This window comes from Poecile atricapillus, chromosome 4, assembly GCF_030490865.1.
Source record: "Poecile atricapillus isolate bPoeAtr1 chromosome 4, bPoeAtr1.hap1, whole genome shotgun sequence".
NCBI classification, from domain to species: domain Eukaryota; kingdom Metazoa; phylum Chordata; class Aves; order Passeriformes; family Paridae; genus Poecile; species Poecile atricapillus.
Genome location: NC_081252.1, coordinates 29,343,931 through 29,363,215, shown reverse-complemented (window position 1 = coordinate 29,363,215; position 19,285 = coordinate 29,343,931). Strand labels below are relative to the sequence as shown.

Sequence of the window (19,285 nt, the reverse complement as noted above, 5' to 3'; positions counted from 1 at the left end):
TTACATTTTCACCCAAAGTTTCTCCCGATCACCACTTGATTTGTCTAACACCCTCTAAGACTGACATACTAAACAGGGTACACTGGAGTATTTTTCTAAAGGACAGAGACAAGTACATGTTTTTCAGTAGAAAGTGATAATCCATGTCTGATTTTGAACAAACAGCCTAAAAGGAAAGAAATATGGGAGCAAGCACATTGACCTTTCTAGCAAATTAAGCCCTAGATTATTTAAGTTAGGGCAAAACAAGGAATAAAAGTTACTGGTTTCACAGCGATTAAGTATTTAAGGCTATAGAGCCTCAAAAAACCTGTCTTGTCAAATAATAATATACCTAAGCAATTACACTAAACATAATGAAAAAAAAAGAAATTGATTTTAGACAAACCATTTAATAAATGTGGTTTAAAGTGAAGCCTGCCAAAACGCCTGTAAGGCCTGCTGTCTCGGAGGAAGTATCATGCACCTCCTCAGTTTATACTAATACTTCTACAGAACCATTCACTTGTGTAATTAATATTGCATAAATTAATAGCTGTCAAGTGGTGTGAGGACAGATCACCTGCCTTCCTAAGGTATCCAAATTAAACAAAATAATTTGTTTAGAAATTGACTAAACTCATCAACAGCTGTTCTACATTGTATCCTAGTTTTATCACCTTGCCAGAAGATTATGCATTAACTACTTTTCACAAGGATTTTAAGCTAAATTTACTCCAGAAACCATACGACATTAAAAGAAATGCAACCTGCCACTAAGTCAAGTAGTTCAGCAGCACTTCAGGAAGTTTAAGAGTGGCTTGAACAGATCAGACATGCAACAAGGAAAAAAAAAACCACGTACCACAAAACACCTTTACAACACCCTTACAAGTCTGGTAATACTTTATCTTCCTGAGAAACCCCACATTTTGAAGTCCCCTCCTGAGCAGCTAGGTATGTGGTACCACTCTAAGGGCTACGTACACGTTGCCCACACCAAAACCATAGATTTTTACTCGCAAACTAGGTATAGTCTGTAAATCACCTATTTGCAAGAGAAATCAAAACAGCAGGTGCCCTCCCTAGCTAGAGGGGTCTCAAAGTCTAGAAATGGAAGAGACCACAAGTGCGGAATTGCTCTTCCCAGTCTCTATCCAGCTGACACGCGTAGGTCTTCTGTGAAAGAGACTCTCCAAGCCTGTACCTGTGGTATGCCACGTTTTTAATCCACCTATGCTGTTCCCAACTTACCTACTCAGCCGTATATGCAAAAGCTTGCACTGCTGGCAGTTCCTCCTCCAAAGGCGGCTGGAAATCTTTCTTGGAGCCTCAGGGCTCTTAGGTTTGGGCTCTGCAGTTCCTATGGGCAGACACTCCCACCAGTGAGGCAGCAGCACGCAGAAGCAGCTAGAAAGTTTGCCACAACCTCTACCTTCCCCTGCAATTTTCTCCTCTCCCAGCCTCAGCCTCTTCTCCTTCCTGGCGAAAGGGATGGGCGTTAAGGGCGTCGGCGGAGGCGACACTTCTCGCAGAGGTTTCCTGCCTCAGCAGTGCCGCAGCTGGAAGGGCTCTCCCGCTGGAGGGCGGCTCCGGGCCGGGGGGCGCCGGGGGCAGCGTTCGTTCGGGGCTGCGGCCGCCGCCGTGTTTGCCGCGAGCCTCATGCTCGCCGCGGTTCTCCCTGACATCATTCATTCTGCTACGCGCACGCCCGCCCACTCCATTTCCAAGCCGTGACTCACCCCGGCGCTGCCGCCGCTGTCCGGGGCAGGGCCGGCCGGACCGGCCGGACCTCTCGGAGCCCCCGCCCGCCGCGCAAGGTGCCGGCCCCGCCCGCCCGCGCGCCCCCCCCCCGACGCGCGCCTCTGCGCGCGCGCCGCCCTCCGCCCCCTCCCGGCGGGGCCGCGCGCACCGCCCCGGCGCGCGCCTCTGCCGGGGCCGCGGGGACTCGGCGGGGCCGGGCTCCCCTCCGCCCCGAGCCCCTGTACCGTGCCCGCCTGCACCTTCCCTCGCACGGCTCACCGCCGGGCAAGGGCCACGTTAGCCCGCGAAAGGAGGGCTCCCCTGCCCCCCTGAAACGCCTGCTACGGGAAGGGCACCGCCCGCCCCCGCAGCCAGCGCGGGGACAGGTGCCGGGGCCGCCCCCGCAGTCAGGCCACAGCCGAGAGCCGCCGCCCTCCGCAGCGACGGGCTTCCCGGTTTTGCCGGGGGATTTGATTTCCCCAACTGCTCACATGACGGATGACTGTCACTGAAACCCCCTGCTTCTCAAGTCCCCTCCTCTGGGCCTACCTTTCCCCGGGGTTTTGTTTTTTTTTGGTGGGGCTTTGTTTGGCTTTATTTTTTTTTTTTTTTTTTTTTGCGATGGGTGGAGGGGTATTTTTTCACCCCCCTCCCTCTTTTGTTTTCAGAAGAGTTCCCCCATCATTACGTAGCAGCCAGATTTTGTTGGGAGTTTTCCAGTGTAAGAAACACGTGATTGGCGGGGGAGGAAGGGAGGGGGAGGAAGGTGTCTACTCATCCTCACCGAAACCCGCTCTGGCCGATACACACCTGTCCTGCCACACTCACCCGGCTGCAGCGCCCAGCGGGCACATGACAGCGCCGGCCCGGCACACAACCCTGGGTTCGAGGAAGGCACCTGACCCTCTGTTCGTCACACCCCTGGAAAGCCCCCTTCACCCAGCTATTGGCTATTCTGCTTGGGTTGCTCACACTTTGTTTTTTTCCACAAAAGCTTGGGGGAAGGGAAGAGAGAATCTGCTTTATTCCAGCACAGAGTGGAAAAATTTTCCGCACTCTCAGATTTCTGTGGGACAGAGAAACTACCCTGGTCCAATAGTGACAGCCAGGGCACTGCTACAGACAGAATGCCAGGATTTCCAAGTTTTATCTCCTGTAGGCTTAATGCAAACAGTCTCTTATAACCAGACAAACAATTCAGCAAGGGTACTGCTATTCCTGTTGCTAGGTGAATGCAAATACACACCTGTAGTGCTGAGCCAAAGACAGCTGCTAGAACCTCACAGCTCTCTTTCCTGCCACTGTGATCCCTCCCTTCAATTCTCCTAAGTGAGTAATGCATCCTTTAAAATAAAATCTGAAGGATAAAAAAAAAAAAGGTAGCATGGGAAGGGCATTTGTTTTTAACTGATTACAAAGATATCTACCTATGCCTTATTGCATACACAATCACATGCATGCCTTTGCAGAATTGTATCATACTTCAACCTGTTATACAGAGAGGATAACTGACAGAGTAACAGATCAAGAGTAGAAATAGCAATGCAAGTGAAAAAAAAAGTAACTACAGGCAAACATACATATAGGTACAGCAAAGGCTAAACAGAGGCCTCCCCTAGTTTTCCATGATAAAAAAAGAGCCACTGAAGAAAGGTTAAAAGCAAAGTCTGGAAATTTTACTGGCAATTTTCCAAATTATTTAGACAGATCAGTAAGTTGAAACACTGGCATTACTCTTAAATAATAGTCTCTGAAGCACTGCATTTGAGTCAGTAAAAAATAGCAGTACATTTTCTGACTGTTCGAGGCTACACTTCACACCCAACCCCACAAGCCCATCCATGCAGAGGAGAGGTTGAAGCATAGAGCTCAGAAGTGGATCTGTGAGGAAAAGCTTGCAGGAGAGGGTCTTTAATCTGATAAGAACTGTTTGCAAGTCCTGCATAACAACAAACCTTGTGAAAGCAAGCAGCAAATTTGTGAAGTCACAAAACTTGCCAGAGGAAATAGCAGCACATCTCTTGATCTTTACTTTAAACTAAACTAACTTCAGAAGATTGTTTTCATACAGGAATTATGTGAAAGACAAGAAGACTTACAAAATGATAAGTTATTTTGAGGAAAAAGAAACCTTGCACACACAGACGAGAATTCCATGGTGAGACTCACATACAAGTCACATTCCCCTTCACCTCCCAGGGAGGCAGACGAGAGGGAGAGTACAGAAAAAGAGTTTTGAGGGGGGAAAAAAATTACTGTTCCTTTCACTTGGAACAAACCCAGCATCTTTTTCATTACTGTTTACTTTTTTTCCCCCTTTCATGAGATCAGCAGGGATATTATTGGAAACAGTGATTCTATAAACGAACACAGCCAGCTTGTGCATTAAAATTCTGACTATTTCCAAAGAGACACTCGAGCAGTTTTCAGAAGCAGCTACCACCAGAATCCTGCTTAATTCTACCATGGGAGAACTGAAGCTGCAAGACTGGGTTTGTGGTGGGGAGAACCAAGAACCATACAGAAATTTCTAGTTCAAGCTGACTTGACAGTTTATAGACAGAATGAACAGTACTACTACTACAAAAAGAAAAAAAAGCAAGCTTTTTTTTGTGTGTAGTCAAGCCATAGCAGAATTCTGTGCAGAAACTTGATAGGCAAAAACTATGTACCAGTGCTCAGCCTATGTAGTTTCAGAACTAATTAACTGTATTAGCACACATGTTCTAAGGAGCTCATGTACATTTGTAGCCTTTACTGCAGCTGTGTTAAGAGCAGATGAAAACATACATATTTTATATTGAAGTGTATCATACACTCACATAATTATAGTCACTTATAATTCTTCCTTGCCTTTTCTTCAGGTAGCATATAAATTAGGATAATCCTGTAAACTCCTCCTATTCAGGTCTAATGTTCTGTTCTGTACCCTGGTTCTCATGGCAGCCCCATTATATTCGTGAAGGTGCTAGTTGATACTTCTACCTTAAAACAGATGGAGTAACTCCAGAATTATTTATTATTCCCACCCAATTATGAAAGAGTAAAACACTAAAGCCCAATGTAAATAGATTATACCACGAAGAGATTCTTCATCAATCCTTAAACACCCCCTAACAAAAATAAGTTCCACAGTTTTTGAATTTGATGCATTTCAGCAATGACATGAATTCTAGGTCTCCAGATTATTATTTTTGATCCATTTACTAGCTATTTTTTATCATCAAGGGCTTTAGAACAAGGAGAAAGCTTACTTTGTAAGCTCACCATTAATGTCACTATTTTTTGGCAACTGAAGAAGTGGATGAAAAGATAAGCCACTATAGAAATCATAAGACAAGTTTTTCCATCACTCCTTTATGAGCACCAGTTCCAAAGTACACAGTCCTGCCCTACAACTGGAGAGGCTGGGGCCCTAAGAAACAAGTTTATAAATTGCCAGAGCTGGATCAAGCACAAGTTCAGCTGCTTAAAGCCTACCTTAACAGGTCAACCCCTCAAAAATAATTAAAAACAAAACCAAATAAAAAAGGAAGACTACTACTTACTATAAAGCACTAAGCCGCCAAGCCAAGCACTGCCATACTAAGCACACAAACATCGTTTTAGCGCTAGCAGCTTGCACGAAGAGCCCGCGAGCAAAGAAAGCCCACCGATGCTCGCTCAGCCCAGCGGAGCCCGACCCAGTCCCCACGAGGGAAAAGCCGGGGGAAGCGCTCCCCGCCGGCCGCCCGGGGTTACCTGCGGCCTCCTGCGCCGGCCCAGCGCTCCCGTGCCCGCCTGGCCCGGCCCCGCTGCCCCGCTGCCGAGGCACGGCTGCCGCCCGCCCTTCCCGAGCTTTCAAAGGAGGCGGGAAGCGGCGCCAGGCCAATGGCAGCGGGAGCCCGCCCGCCCCGCAGGTGCCCGCCCGGGCTCGGCAGGCAGCGCCCGCCGCCTCCAGCTCCGCTCCCAGCGCGGTCCAGCTTGGAGGCGGCTCGGGAGACAGCAGATGCTTCCTCCGGCCACTCTCTTTCGCCTCTCCGAGACTTACAAGTCCGTGATTGTTGCCTCCCGTTTGCCTAACCTTGGTGCTTTACACAGTTTACATTCCTTAAAAATTGCTATATTAGCTGTTTTCATAACCACCAGCTAGGCAGAGATATTTAGTTTTTTAAACTATTTTTTCAAGGGCTTATGTGTTATTGAGAACGTCCCTGGATAGTTTCAGAGGAAAAAAAAAATGAAGCTTTGTGGAATTATACTCCCTGCTAAAGCGCATGTGGGGAAAAAACACCAAACTGATTTAGACTACAGATTTTTTCACAAAGCAGTAAGTTAAAAGAAATTTTTTGCTTTCCCTCACTATTTCACTTTCATAAGCAGAAAATCTGTACCTCAAAGTTATCCCGTTTTTTCTTTTGGATATATTGTGGGATCATAGAATCATAAAATCATAGAATGGTTTTGGGTTGGAAGGGACCTTGAAGATCAAGGTCCAACACCCCTGCTGTGGGCAGGGACACCTTGCACTAGACCAGGTTGCTCAAAGCCCCACCCAGGGCATCCACAGCTTCCCTGGGCAACCTGTTCAGTGCTTTACCACCCTCACAGGGAAGAATTTTTTTCCTAACATAACTAGGAATGGGACAGAGCAGGGGAAAGACGGGGGTGTTTTCTTATTTGATTTTGGTAATTCTTTAAGTATTCAAACTATATTAAATCAGACATGCCTTAGAAGCTGTGAAATAAGAGATCTTGGTTCAGTTTCTTTCAACCAGTTTCCTTAAAAACTGAAGCCAAAAATTGATTTTCTGTCTAAAATATCTGCATCCAAAATTACTGTCTCCAGCTTCAGAGAGGTTTCTATACACAACTGTGGCATTGCAATAAATGCTTTTCTTGTATGAAGCAAGGCTTTGGCAGAAATAGGAAGAAGAGTGGAGTTACTTCCTTGACAGAGGCTGTAGGGAGGAAATGGGAAAATAAATTCTAATTTATCATCTCTATATGCATGCAAGGTGATTCTACGAAAGTAGATGACACCGAGTGATGCTGATGACACACCTGAAGGACAGGATACCAACCAGAGGGACCTAGACAGGATCCAGAAGTGGGCCAGTGGGAATCTCATGAGATTTAACAAGACCATGTGCTGGGTTGGGATAACCCCCGGTACCAGCACAGGCTGGGGATGGACAGAGTGAGAGCAGCCCTGCTGAGAAGGACCTTGGGGTGCTGCTGGGTACAGGATGGACACGACCCAGCCATGGGCACTCCCAGCCCAGAGAGCCAAACCTGTCCTGGGCTGCATCCAGAGCAGCGTGGGCAGCAGGGCCAGGGAGGGGATTCTGCCCCTCTGCTCTGCTCTGGTGAGACCCCACCTGCAGGGCTGCACCAGCTCTGGGGTTCCCAGCACAGGAAGGACATGGACCTCTTGGAGTGAGTCCTGAGGAGGCCACTAAGTTATCAGAGGAATGGAGCGCCTCTCCAGCAAGGAAAGGCTGAGAGAACTGGGATTCTTCAGTCTGGAAATGAGAAGGCTTAGAGATGACCTGTTGCTGTTGGACACAAAATGAGTCACATGGATGCAGCTCGAGGTGTGGTGAAAGAAGGAGTGCACTTAATTTTTTCCCTCTGTATTTATAAGCTTCTGATCACAGCCAGGGATTGGATAGTCAGGTTAACACCTTCTCAACCACACTGGCCGTGAGAGATGTCCATCAAAAGACATGTATCAGAAAGAATGTATACATATCTATGTTTACAGTCACTGTCCTGGGAAAGTTTTTAGAAACTATGTCAACAAGATCAAAAAACTGAGTTTTCAGAGCGACAATGACCTAATTGTTGCCTTCCAGTACCTGAAGGAAACTTACAGAAACAATGAGGCAAGATTATTTACAAGTGCATGTAGTGAAATGACAAGGGTGAATGGGTTTAAATTGAAACAGAGTATGTTTAATTTAGATATTAGGAAAATAAATCTGTACTGTGAGGGTGGTGAAGCACTGGAACAGGTTTCCCAGGGAAGATGTGGATGCCCCATCCCTGGAGGTGTTCAAGACCAGGTTGGATGGGGCTCTGAGCAAGCTGGTGTAATTGAAAGTGTCCCTGTCCACAGGGATCTTCAAGATCTCCTTCCAATTCAAACCATTCTATGATTCTATGAAGCTGCATCAAGCAGAAGTATGGGAAATATTTTCAGTCTACTTCGGAAAAGAGGTAACACTTTTGGAAACAACTAGAAGATCAGAAGAATGATGCTAGGCAGCTAAAAAGGCTTATTAAAGCTTTTCTGTAACATCACAAGGATTTGTGGATATGATAATAAATGCATGAAAAATAAGACTGCTGCGCTGTAACAACTGTCACAGAGTCTACTGACAGGTGAATTAGCCCATTTTCTTTGCTACTCAGTCTTATCTACTGTATCTTCTCTTCATGCTCCTGAATAACTTTCCTCTCTAACTCCTCTGATCCCATCTTTCCCATGTAACTTTCTTCTAATTTCTCATCCTCGGGACTTTTTTTTTGCAGCAGGCCCATATTCTGAAGAGTTGGGCTAAGCCTCTGACTACTAGACAACATCCTCTTCAACAAAAAGTTTATAGGGCTTTCCCCCAGTAATGCCAAACAGAAACCCATAAATTTTAATATAAACTGAACAGTAGCTGAACAGATCAATAGATTGTCTCTCTGTGTGTGCTTTTTCTATGATGGAAATTTTTTATCTGATTCAGCTGGAAAAGGAGAAAAAAAGTAGAGGGAAAAGGAAGTAAGACTGGAACATGAATAAGCAATACAAAACTGCTAAGATCTACCCCTCCCCATTGAAGCTTAGGAGCAATATAATTTTTGTATCATTATCTTACATTTGAAGATTCTATTAATATGAGGATTTCTTTTTTAGCAAAAATTATTTTTAAACCTAAGCAGCTGACACAATTGCATGAGGGACAGGTGGCCTACTTTAAAAAAAAAGTGACTGCTGTTATCATCTGAATGTAAATTCAGTATGAAACACATGGAGAGTTCTAACATAATACGGTAACCTCCTGTCTAATCTTCTGTCCTGGCTCTGATAGCAGGCAATGCAAGAGGATCCAAGAGAGGCACAGAGGCAATATCAATAAAAGCTGGGAAAAGGACAGAAAGGAGCAAAGCATCCTTCTGTCCTCGCTGCTTATCTACTTACCTTCCAAAGGAGAACAGAATCATTAAATTTGGAAAAGACCTCTAAGATCATCAAGTCCAACCATCCACCTAGCACCACCACCATGTTGACCATTAAACCATGTCCTCAAGCACCACATCCACACATTTTTGGAACACTTCAAGGGATGATGCCTCCACCATTTTCCTGGGAAGTATTTTCCAATGCTTTACAACCCTTTCCTGAATTTTTTTTTTCTAATATCTATGCTAACCCTCCTCTGGTGCAACCTGAGGACATTTCCTTTTGTTTCCGTTCTGCCTAGCATAACAGGAGATGCATTTTCTCCTTTTAAGTAAAAAGACCAGCAACCAACAAGTAAATTTTAATGAAGTTATGCACTTAAAACCAAAAGATTGCTGCTTTTGGTGCATTTTTCTTGTGCAGAAGATGTGATGCTCCTCAATTATGTAAGACATTAATACAATCCTATGCCTATTTCTCTAAGGCTTTAAAAAAGTTTGAGGAAAAATACCAGAAGGTGGACAAAATAGTCTCAAAAGAAATTTTGCTATTATTTTGTGCAAGACTGTAGAATGAAGTCTGACTGTGAAATAATGGCTAAAGACATTCTGACAGATATCATTTAAGTGAACTTTACTTCAAGTAAGTGAATGAGTCATGAACCTCAAAGGTAAAGAAGCAAAAGACAGAACTGACTCATATATCAATTCTGAATTTCAAATATGACATGCTTCTTTGACATGCTATGTATTAGCAGGGCTTTAACATGTCTTCTTTTTCACTGGACCAAAAAGATAAATGAGTTTAGTAAAAAGACACATGTATACTTTTGTTCCACTGTATTTTAAATGTATTCAGAAGTAATTTGGTGCTTATTCTTACTTGGAAGCAAAATGCCCTGGTGTCACTTATTAAAGTGGTGGCCAAGAGATTTAGCGCAAAGGCCACTGTTGAGAAAATGTTGTTTAATGGATGATTTTTTTTTTAGACTGAAAAGCACAAGCTTTTCTGCCAGTTTCTATGTATCATCACACAGATATGATTAGATGGCTTCTGATGGCATGAAGCCAAAGGATCCAGGTATTGTTATGTCCTGCCAAATGTACATTTACTGTCATAAAAGCATGTTCTAAAGTGTCTTTTCCTTTGATTAATGTTTTTAAGTTGATTTGGAGGAAGATGCAGAAAGAGTGAGTTATAATACAGGGAGAAGGGTTCTTCCTATCTGATAATAAAAAGGATGAAGCATCTTCTCAAGTGTCTAACTTGAGAAGAGGGGCAGATCTCAGAACAGATGAGGAGGCTGATAGTTTTCAATGAAATGTCTCAATGGAAGACACAATAGCACAGTCTTGACTTTAGGTGTTTATACACAGGCAGACCTCTGTGATGTCTTCATTGTTAAGAGTCTAGATTCTTGTTCTGCTCTTATAAATAAATCACAAGGAGTTGTAAATATAGATGTCTCCAAGTTTGCACACACTAGGAAAGGCAATAGAAAGTAAGATGGAAATGGAACTATATTCAGCATTCTGATGTTGATGGGAATCTTGTATCTAGTATGAATATAATTGATACTGATTAATTATGCACCAAGCTGATTTAGCATTGTTGTGCCAGTTCAGGATAGGCATAAAAAGTATCAAAGCATTAAAAATCCACAGTGTAATAGGCTTTGAAGAAGGAACTATACTGAAACCAGAAATATGAGGATCCTTAGCTTCCTTTCAGAGTACGAAGAAAAGCAAAGCATGTATTGTACTCTGACTGGAGAGTAGTACTTCTTTCTGATCAAATAACAATGAGAAAATGGTGGCAGCTACTGCCCTGACAATAACATCCCTAGTAAGTTAATGACCAAATGTAATTAATGAAAAGATGAAGCTTTTTAACGTGTTTGCCTGAACCAAAAGCAGCTATTATGATCATCTCATAGAAATAACTCCAGCCAAGGACTTTTCTAGCCAGTGACTAGATAAAAATGGGATTGTACAGTATTGACTTCTCCAACATTCAGCTGCATATCAGAAAGAGGATGAGGTTTTCTTGACTTCAACTCATTCATCTATATACCACAAGCAAACATCACACTATTTTTTATCAGTGGGAAATCTAGTGCATCTAGAATAAATAAATCTTAGAAATGTGAAATAAGCTCAGAATGAAAACACTGGGATAGGGGGAGTGTCTGTGTGTGTGCTAGCACAGGTGTGAGACAGATCATGCCTCTGGTATTTAAAGTATGAGAAGAAACTTCAGAATCACCAAGTGCTGGAGTAATCCTTTTAACATTACTATATTATAATATTATTCCAAGAATATTACGGAAGGAAAGAAGGCCACACAAGCCCACAGTGCTAAATGCTAAACTTTTTTAGCCTGCCAAAAAAATAAAATCCCAAACTGCATAGAAGATAGGCAACACTGGAAATCTAGTATTTGTCTTAGGATTTTTAAATGTAAGACTGGAATTCTATTTCTAGGTCTGCTTTGCAATGTCTGGCAAGTTGCTTCTAATTATAGCTTTTATGTATTTTCACTGGGTTTTGACAGCCCAGTTACCAGGGACCTGTGAGCAGCCTCCTCTATCAAAGAGTTTGATGGGTTGTGACTGTATTTTGAAACTCTCAAATAAGATTATACATATTTTTTGGGGAGGACCTGCCCCCTAATTTTTCTTCCCATTGATCTGTCCATTTTTTAAAATACTTTTGAGATGTTTACCTAGAAGTGAAGATCTGGAAAACTGGCTGTATGTCTGTACTTGTATTTCAGACTAGGAGGATAAAGTTTATATGTTTTTTGCCTTCTCAGGCTATTAATAAGTATATACCAAAGAGTTTTTATAACATGCAAGTATATTACTTGTATTGTAAGTAGTGCTAATGTTAGTTCAGCTAAGACATGGGCCACGGGACATGGCATGATATAAGACATGGGACAATAGTATCCTAGGCCCTAATGGATGGACACTTGTGCATGAGTTTCAATTATTACAGCTTTTAGAAACCCTTTCTCAGTTTACAGAAATTAACTGTATAAGGGAAACTGTAGGGACCTCTGTGTTTCAACAGTATCTCTGTATGGTTTATAAATACATATATAAAAATTTAAAAAACACCTTGACATCCCTTACACCAAGTACAAACATCAATAACAGTAATGGAAAAAAAACATGGATTAAAATAATACTTCTTTCCATCTAAAAACTTGTATTGTACAGTAGTTGTGGATATTTCTTAAAATTGCATTGACAGCAGCACTGAAAAAACAGTGATTCAGTTTGCTAATGACCTCTGGTTTTGGCAAGATAATAAGTACGAGAAAAAGAGGAGATCATTCTTACCATAAACAGGAAAAGAGGCTTTATAACAGCAGCATTTCCTAGCACCTCTAAAATTAACTCTGGGTCAAGCTTTCCATGAGAAATGCTTTTTTTAGAATTAATGCAGAGAAGCTCAGCTATAGACATATTAGAGAATATATTTAAAATATAAAATATACAAGTCAGTCTGGAAAACAGATTTTAAAATAGTACACATGGTAACAAAAACATAAATTTGTATGGCATATTCATTTTCTCTTACAAATTTTCCGGCCTAAGGTGTTTCCATCTTTCTGCGTGATTGAGCCATAAGGTAATTTAGGCCACAGAGTTCTCTTTAAATTGTAGCAGAGGTTAAAAGGCATCTCTGGAGGTCATGCAATCCAACCCATTGTCAAAGCTGGACTAGTCAAATATTTATTTTCTCTGAACTTTTAAACATTTAAAAATAAATCTACATGCTATTTCTGGAACAAGGCAAATCATTCCTATGATATTAGTTTGTAGTGATGGGTGGTAAACTGCATATACATGTTCTAGAAACAGATTGTGAGGTTTCACAGGAAAAAACATGAATGTGTGTGGTAAATGTAATCAATCTTAAGATGTTGCTGTTAATGACACCTAACCATTTACACAGGTTTCTGCCCATTTTTTAAGATCAATTAGTTAGATTCCAGTTAGATATTAATGTCAATTAAATTTTCTGATTAAATACCAGGGCATCACTGTATTCTGCTTAGGTGAGTTGCTTAAGTTAAAAAACTTAAATCTCATATGTAGAACTTCAGATCCAAATAATTCTAGACAGAGCCATCTATAGTCTTTCTACCAACATTAATTTTTGAGGTCTAATCATAAAGTATAAAGACTAATCAATGTACTTTGTAGAACTTGGATATTTACAGACAAAGGGTTTCCTATGCATTTTGCTGCCTATTTGTAACCAAATAAGCCATTTGAGCCAAGTAAGTGTAGGCCATCTAAATAACCACATTTCCTCATGTTTAATTTTCTCTTGTGCATAAGTACATGAAAGCATAAATATGACAAAGTATGTATCAAGCATCTTGCTACCCTCACTATGAAAATATAGGTTTTAACTATTAGCATATTTACAGAGACTTAAAATAGAAATAAACCCTGAAAAAAGGATACCATTATTTTTTTTCCTAAGCAGAGCATTGAAAAGCAACTTTTCCTTTTCTTCTTCTATCTAACATTATAATTAGAAGAAAAAGAAAAGAAAAAATTTAATGTTAACTATTTAATTAATGGATAACTTGTATGATTTAAAGAAAATAATCTATATTGAATTGGTGCAAATGTTTGGAATTTGTTCTGCAAAAGGAACACTATGGCATTTTGCAGTAGCTGGCATATGCAGCAGTGGGTATGTTTATATCTGTATTGATCTTTTGTGGTGTCTTGTAAAAGAGCTCTTTAAATTATTCATGCCTAAACCAAATTAGATTCTAGAAAAATACCTTTAGTGAAATCCATTTTAAGGGCAGTAGAATTGTGAGGTCAGCTGGCTTAACTATAGTGACTTCTAACAATCATTTAGTTGCTAGCAATATCTCAGTCACCATGTAAAAAGTACCCTCAGCCACTGAATATAAAAGCAGTGGTGCAAAATAAGTTTAGATGACAGGGCTCAGAAGGTACCTTAATGGTCTATCCCTTTGTCTCAGAAGTTATGTCCTCTCAGGGCAGGAAACAAAACCATGTGGATAATAAATGACTAGTCCTAGAGCCTTGAGATTAACACCCTTCAACACATTGGAAGGTATCTTACCATGTGTATATTCCCCTGAACAGGGGCTGTACTATAAAGCAACTTAATGAAACGATTCAGGTTTGAAATTTTTTAAAGAAATGGAATCAAGCTTTCAATGGACACTCTGAAACAGTACTGACCAAAGCCAACATTCTGGGGGTCCTCAGTTTAACAGTGCAGAAACAAAAAAAGTTTGTAAAGTGTTCATCTGAACAATGAAATGAATATGTAAAATTAATTGTTTATAGGAAACAGATACAAGAACTGGTAATATTATTTGAATACCCTGGCAATTGTTATCACTTTATAATGGCAGATACTTGAGTACTGGAGAGGAAAAAGGCACTGACAGCTCAAGACTAGGAAAAAGCATCTGTTAGTCTCTTTTGATGAAGAGATTGCTACACAGATATTCATAAAGAACTGGTAGAGTTTTAAATTTGTTGTTCTTTTCATGAGTGCTTCCAAGCCTATTGAGCAAGGCATTGAGCTGCCAGCAGGTATAACGATGCCGTCTCCTTATGCTGAGGTCATCCTGAGTGGCACATAAAATAGCCAAAGTAGTGTAGCTGTTGTAGCACAAGAAGACTGTGCCAACAAGTTGTCCAAATATTTACCTACCTTTATAGGCAGCTTTTACAGCTGACATGAACTGCTTGCTGCCATGGCTACGCTGTTTCCAGTAGCTGAGCTAGTTCATTTTAATCTAGTTTGAGTTTCTCTTTAAAACTGCAGATATCTCTCCATATCTCTACAAAGTTTGTGACCTTAGTTACCAATATGCAAATTTTTCTGTTCACTTTCTACAGCATGTAAAACATTGGATTAGAATTAAGTTAAATATACCACAAAATCTTACTTATAAAACACTACTACTCTGTGACAATGGTAAAGGGATTACGTGATAAAGCTGTAAAACCAGCTGAATTTAACAGTGTTTCTCAAGATGTCTTAACACCATTAACTTCTCAGGATTTCAATTCGTGCTATGGAGAGTCTTTTAGTTTTTAGAATTTGCAAGCATAGCCTGTACTGTTCCATTTTGTTGGTGGTTTGTTGTTTTTTCTTTACTTTCCTGTTATGTATTGCTCCAGATCTAACACAACCCTCTCTACTGCTTTAACATACAATTCATGTTACTATAATTAAAGCTGCACCGTTCAACTGGTGAATGGATTACATACTGGACACAGAGTGCTTGATTTTCGTTCACTACTCTGTACCAAACCCAGCTGTTTTTACTCACCCTCCATTTTAGTGAAGCATGTCTGGAAAGACCTGCAAAGAGAAAAGAGACTAATAAAATTTATGTTAATTATTACAATACAAAGCCCCCTATTTTTCAGTTACTTCATAAACTCCTGTATAACTTGCCTTTAGATAGATCACAATTATAAAAATAAAAATAGATCAACCTTGTTCAAATTATTATGGTTTATTATTTGACTTGAATGCCTTATTGCAAACTTCCCTTGGATTGCCTGGTTCTACATATTCTTCACTATAAACTCTAAATATATAGATATTAAGTATTTGTTATTTATTTTTAAATATTTATATATATATATATATACAGACATTCATGCAGCTAACTCTTGAAGGATTAAAGCTGTGTTCCAAAATTATTATTCTTCATATGAAGGAGATGCAGCCAAATTGCAGAATGTGAAATTTATCTTGTCTGGTCTGGCTTCTGAAAATGTTGGTATTTACTGTAAGGCTTTTTCTACCCAATGTAAAAAGACTGAAATTAACACATGCCATTCAAAAGCAGCTCAGATAAATAATTTCTCTTCTCTTTCTTATAACTATAGCAGAAGAGCAGGCAACTAGCTTAGTTCTGATATATTCCCAAACAAAGTTAAATGAGATGAAACTTACCCTATCAGACAGATCTGGGTTTTCTGAAGAACATGTCAAAAGTAGTTTATTTTCTTTGTCCTGAAAGAGGCAATGAGGAAGAGCTTCAAATTAAAATAATCTGGCACTGAAATTAGTAGCAAACAGTCTCTCATTTTGAATTCAGTCCTACATTTTACTCACAGTCCGTAGCACCCACTCAATTTTTGGTATTGAGAGGGGGCTCTTAGGATCTGGATTGCTGTCAGTGGTGTTTTTCAACACAAAATATTTCTCTTGGCTGTTTTTAAAGTGGTTCAGTGTGCACATAAATAATGTTTTGGCTGCACTGATTACCAAGTTGAGAAGTTTTTAGGCAGGATCAGTATTTGGAGGAGTATTACATTCCAAAAATACCTTCTTCAGGCATCTAATAAGGAACATTGAAAGACATAAGGACAGTATTGTTCCTGAAGTCTTTCTTTGAGCTCCATAGAGGGCCATCTTTGTTTCATCTTCATAGCCTACATTTATTAAAACTCAAATATTCTCAATGATTTTAGATGGTGATCTGATATGCAGTATTAGTAGCATGCCACAATTCCATTAATTCAGTGTTGAGTTTAATATATTCATGGTATAGAGAGAGCCATACTATTGGAAAATCCTACTCTCTTCCTTGGAAACTGAGAGTTGGGAATTCCTGATAGGTTTGGTACATCTTAGGGCACATTCACAAGCACCCACACTTAGGCTCCTGAATAATCTCAGTAAATTATTTGAGTAATTGCAGTTAGTTTAGTGGTTTAAACTGATTTAGTATTGCTCCCTTCTTTTCTAAAACTGAAGCAGAGACAATTCATGTGCTTTTCATGAGCTGCAACTTTCCATTGCAGAAACACTAAAATTCAGGTTACCTTGCCTATAAATACCTCCTTTTTAAAAAATCCCATGACATACGGGGATGTCTGCAGGACATGCCTATCAATGGTGCCACATACCTATGCACATTGCACTAAGATTTTAGTAATTTTTAGATTCATAGTACAAAGTTTACCTGCAGAGAAAAGAGAGTAATTCTAAGAACTGCTTGAAATGCAACAACACAACTTCTACTAATATTAGAAAGAATTCATATAATACAGTAGAATTATTTGCACTAAGAATTCTTTTAAATCCATAGTAACCTTCTGATGGAAACATTTGAATTTTACTGTAAGTGCATTTCTGTAGACACAAGCCTTCAAACAGGCATCAAACACTCAGTGTGGTTTCTTCTGTAATTAAAATATTTTCATTTAATAGCAAAATATTTTTGTTCTTGTTCCAAGAACACACCACTGCAATCCAGTGTTTAAGCCAAACGTTTCCTTTTAGCTTTCCTCAAATCCTTAGCAGCCAAGCTATACATGACTTCAGAGGATTCTACTCAAGCTTTCCATAATAAACCGAAAAGTTTTCTTATAAATGTAGCAAAGAAGAAAAGCTGTGTCACACAGTAAATATCAAGTTCTCTCCTGCTGGAAAACTTTACCATTTATATGAGAAACAGGCATCCTTCAGCCAGCACCTTGCTGAGATAATTCAGATTCATTAAGGTGTTTCCATAAACTTCAGTAGACCAAAGTACACTGGAAGAGCTCTAAGATTTACCTCATATTGAGGTAAATATGCTGATAATGTGCTAAAGTGAAGTCACAATGTAGGATGTTTATCTTAACCAAGAGTGCAACTCTGCTTAGGTTGGGAACATCACAGAGAACTGGAAATGAGATACACTGTGGAAAAAAAGAGATTAAAACACAAAAGTAGGCAACCTGACAATTTCCTAACACAGCAACAACAGAAATCTGGTCTGCAAATATAATCCTATCAGCTGCAATAGTAGAATCTGGTTTGGGAAGACATTATATGGTACAGTCTGGGAAAGGAAAGGAAAGGAAAGGAAAGGAAAGGAAAGGAAAGGAAAGGAAAGGAAAGGAAAGGAAAGGAAAGGAAAGGAAAGGAAAGGAAAGGAAAGGAAAGGAAAGGAAAGGAAAGGAAAGGAAAGGAAAGGAAAGGAAAGGAAAGGAAAGGAAAGGAAAGGAAAGGAAAGGAAAGGAAAGGAAAGGAAAGGAAAGGAAAGGAAAGGAAAGGAAAGGAAAGGAAAGGAAAGGAAAGGAAAGGAAAGGAAAGGAAAGGAGAGGAAAGGAGAGGAAAGGAGAGGAAAGGAGAGGAAAGGAGAGGAAAGGAGAGGAAAGGAGAGGAAAGAGGAAAGGAATCTTCCTAATCTTCAGTTTTGCTTTATTGTATCATTTGGTTAAATTAGATCATCTGTATCAACTGCTTCCTTCAATGTGCTCCCAAATGAGCAGAAGTACTACTAGTCTGTCTTGTTTGTGTTTTGATTTGTTTATTCAATGGGACCTGAGGTCTAAATCACTTTTAATTTTTTCTTTTTCTAGAGTCATAGGAATAACATTCCGTGTGAGGAGAAAGGGAGAAAATAGATGTATCAGATCAAAGCTTTCTCTCTCCCCACCAAAAAAAAAAAAAAAAAAAAAAAAAAAAAAAAAAATTAGATTAAAAGTGCATTTTAATTTTTTCATGCAAGTACAAGTCAAAAATACTCTTTAGTATGAATTTGCTTTTGGTTACTGTTTTTGTAATCCAAATAACTTGAAAATACAATTCCCCTTAATACTGTTTAGCTATATAGTAGACAAATGGATTTGAAAACTTGGTGAGGGAGTGGCAGTTGGCTAAATAAATACATAGAAATCCCAGTGTTTTGTCATATAACAAACTATAACAGCACTTCAAAGTTTTGGACAGATTTCCTTATATTATGGGTTTAGGGTGTAGCTGTGTGTAAAATTGTAAATGTTGTCTTTTGGTATTTACTTTACAACCCTTTGTAATCTTCAGCTGTATTTATAGCTTCAAGTGGGAAGGAATCAAAATTAAAGAGGCCAGCTTGAGCATCCTTTGTAATCAAATGCTTTTCCCATTTCTCCTTAAAATAAATGTGCAGCCTGCACATTTGGCTGCCTGAGGAGACCACCCGAAGAGTTTACAAGCCATGACCTTGCAGTGAAATAGTTTTGTGGAAAAGCACAAGTTGCGGGAACACACAGAGAGGAGTTGTGCATAAACTAGCCAATCTTTTGAGGGGAGAACGAGTAACTCAGCTTTGAGTTGGAGGTTTTAACTAGCGATTAGAGGGGAGGGGGAAGGTTCTCATTCCTGAGGCGCTGGCATCGCCACTCACTCTCGTTCAGCGGCGCAGGCCTCCCCCGGCAGGGCAGGGCACAGGCCGCGGCCCCGGCAGAGCCCCGGGCAGGGCTTGGCACAGGCCGCGGCCCCGGCGGAGCCCCGGGCAGGGCAGGGCACCGGCTGCGGCCCCGGCAGAGCCCCGGGCAGGGCAGGACACAGGCTGCGGCCCTGGCAGAGCCCCGGGCAGGGCAGGACACAGGCTGCGGCC

General features: G+C 40.6%; 1 protein-coding gene across 3 annotated transcripts in view; it reads right to left on the bottom strand.

Annotated features, from left to right (window-relative positions):
* SGMS2 (sphingomyelin synthase 2) overlaps nt 1-5,543 on the bottom strand; it is a 37,172-nt gene extending 31,629 nt beyond the window's left edge. Inside the window, exon 1 of one of the 3 annotated variants that reach the window (XM_058839005.1) lies at nt 5,464-5,543. The gene's annotated coding sequence lies outside the window, so the exon portion shown is untranslated. Of the gene's footprint in view, nt 1-1,233; nt 1,806-5,463 lie in introns of those variants that run through there. The other 2 variants (XM_058839004.1, XM_058839003.1) reach the window with 2 other exon arrangements.
* Nucleotides 5,544-19,285: the final 13,742 nt, after the last annotated feature.